At 40.6% G+C, this 3,053-nt stretch overlaps 1 pseudogene; it reads left to right on the top strand.

Annotated features, from left to right (window-relative positions):
- The first annotated feature begins 914 nt into the window (after nt 1–914).
- On the top strand, nt 915–2,787 carry LOC122303508 (annotated as a pseudogene).
- The last annotated feature ends 266 nt before the right edge of the window (nt 2,788–3,053 follow it).

Genomic DNA, 3,053 nt, shown 5'->3' with positions numbered 1-3,053 from the left:
TCATTCATTGCTTTGTTGGTGTATGTCGATGATATCATCATCGCCAGCAATGATGATTCAACAGTAAGTGACTTAAAGATTTTTCTTCATTCTCAATTCAAGCTCAAAGATCTTGGAGCTTTGAAGTACTTTCTTGGTCTTGAAATTGCAAGATCAACAAAAGGGATAGCTGTTTCACAGAGGAAGTATGCTTTAGAAATACTATCAGATTCAGGGTACCTAGCATCTAAACCTGCCTCATTTCCAATGGATCAAAATCTTAGACTCTAAAAAATAGAAGGAACACCTCTTGAAGATCCACTCTGTTACAGAAGATTAGTGGGTAGACTTGTTTATTTGACAATAACAAGACCAGATTTGTCATTTGCAGTTCAAATCTTAAGCCAGTATGTAGCAGCACCTACTGATGTTCATTTGGCAGCAGCTCATCGAGTGTTGAGATACATCAAACACAATCCTGGCCAAGGAATATTTTTCTCTTCATCAAGTGACTTACAACTCAAGGCTTTTTGTGATGCAGACTGGGCTGCTTGCAGAGACACCAGGAAGTCAATCATTGGTTTTTGTATTTTCCTTGGACAATCACTTGTTTCATGGAAATCCAAGAAGCAGAACACGGTGTCTAGATCCACAGCAGAGGCTGAATATCGTGCGATGGCAACTACTACATGTGAAATAACATGGCTGCAACACTTGCTCAAAGATCTGTCTATTTTCCAAACCAAACCAGCTTTGCTTTTTTGTGATAATGAGGCTGCTGTCCACATATCTGCCAACCCTGTTTTTCACGAACGAACCAAACATGTTGACATAGATTGTCACATCGTTCGGGAAAAGCTCTTGGCAGGAACCATGAAGACTTTGCATGTTTCATCCATTCATCAATTAGCAGATATACTAACTAAACCTCTCGGTTTTAATTCTTTTCCTAGTATTCTTTCCAAGATGGGTGTCATTGACATTTACACTCCATCTTGAGGGGGAGTATTAAGTTAGTAAGCCACGTGTAGAAGAGGTTTAGTTAAGTTAGTGTTAAGTTAGTTAGTTTGTATATAAATAGACTTGAACAGATTGTAACACGGACGTAATTCATTTTTCAATACATTTTGGAATACATTTTCTCTTCCTTGCATATTCTGATAAAACCAGGGAACTGGACTGCAGGCTGTGAGAAAAGTTTCAATGCTGCAGGTTGCAACAGTAAGAATGAATACAATCCACACACCATGCGTGAACTGGCTAATACCGTATGGGAAGATATTTCGTATTCTGTTTTGTCATTTCCTATCAAAGAAGATTGCGAACGAGCTTGCCTAACAGGACTGTAACTGTGAGGCTGCGCTATTCAAAGACAGCACGAGCAAAAAACAAAAGCTCCCATTGAGATACGATAGAAGGCAGTTGACTGATTCAAACATAGCTTTCATCAAGGTAGGCAAATCGACGCCCGCTGATATGCCAAAAGACAACCAGACAGACCTTCGACTGGAAATTCTAATTGTTGGTGCTGTCTTTCTTACTTTTGGATGTATGATGTCGGTAGTTTCCGGAATTGTGCTCTACAAAAATCATTTCCGGTATAGGAAGCTCCCGTTTAATGGAAATGTCGAACTGAGCGACGATGTTGCTTTGCGACGATTTACTTATCTAGAACTTGAGAAAGCTACCGATGGCTTTAGGGAAGAGGTTGGAAGGGGATCATTTGGCACAGTTTACAAAGGGGCAATACTGAATGGCCAGAAGGTTGTGGCAGTCAAGAAGCTAGAGAAAGTGTTGGCTGAAGGGGAAAGAGAGTTCCAGACTGAGATGAAAGTGATCGGGAGAATGCATCACAGAAATCTGGTCCGTCTACTCAGGTACTGTCATGATGGACCTCATAGACTTCTAGTATACGAGTACTGAGCAATGGGTCACTCGCAGATATACTCTTCACACCAAAAAAACAAACTTGTTGGGAAGAAAGAACGGGAATTGCTCGCGACATAGCAAGAGGAATACTTTATCTCCACGAAGAGTGGGAGCGACAAATCATTCACTGTGACATAAAACCCCAGAACATTCTCATGGATGATTATGGGAGTGCAAAAATCTGTGACTTTGGATTGGCAAAGCTACTGAAACCAGACCAAACCAGGACCTTTACCGGCATTAGAGGGACAAAGGGGTATGTTGCACCGGAGTGGCATCGGAAACTACCCATCACAGTCAAAGCAGATGTTTACAGCTATGGAATTGTGTTGTTGGAGATCATCAGTCGACGAAAAAGTGTGGATTGGAATCTACCAGAGGATATAGCTGTTCTTGAAGACTGGGCCTACTACTGTTTTGAGGCTAGCGATTTGGATAAATTAGTCGGGCCAGATGATGAGGTTGACAAGAAACAGTTGGAGAGAATGGTTAAATTAGGACTTTGGTGCATTCAAGATGAGCCATCACTCCGGCCATCGATGAAGAAAGTTCTACTTATGCTGGAAGGAACTGTGGATATTCCAACCCCTCCTAGCCCTACTTCTTTTTTCAGTGTGATCTAGTCTAGGGTAGCATTCCACGAACTTTGCCTCGTAGTTTCTACGTCGAAGTGTAGCTTTTCCTACAAGTTTTACTTCTAGGTCACATGCACGGGTCTTCTCATTGCTGCATTTTTCTTGTTCCATGCGGTTAGGTGCATTTTTCTCTTCTTAATTGTTAGTTTTAGTTTCCATTCAGCATGGTAAAAGTGGCTGTTGTCAATGTCATGTACTGGATGATGCCTCTATGAGTTGTATCAATAAAACTAGGACCTGTTCACCCTGGCGCAATAGCTTACTATTCTAACCCGACCCGACCCGACCCAAAAACAAGATTATAGGAAAAGGCACTTTCCGATGAATTAATACCCTACTACAGTCTACGAGAATCGAATATCCCACTGAAAAATCAGTTCTTCCGACCCAAACCGTTTATTTATTAAAAATAATTTTATGATGATGACGATGATGATATAAATTCAATATCAGTATGCTAGAAAATTTTGATTATAATTCTATACAAAAAAATAGCAAATTGGAAATTTA

The sequence above is a fragment of the Carya illinoinensis genome, chromosome 3, assembly GCF_018687715.1.
Source record: "Carya illinoinensis cultivar Pawnee chromosome 3, C.illinoinensisPawnee_v1, whole genome shotgun sequence".
NCBI classification, from domain to species: domain Eukaryota; kingdom Viridiplantae; phylum Streptophyta; class Magnoliopsida; order Fagales; family Juglandaceae; genus Carya; species Carya illinoinensis.
This window is presented reverse-complemented; position numbering and strand designations above follow the sequence as displayed.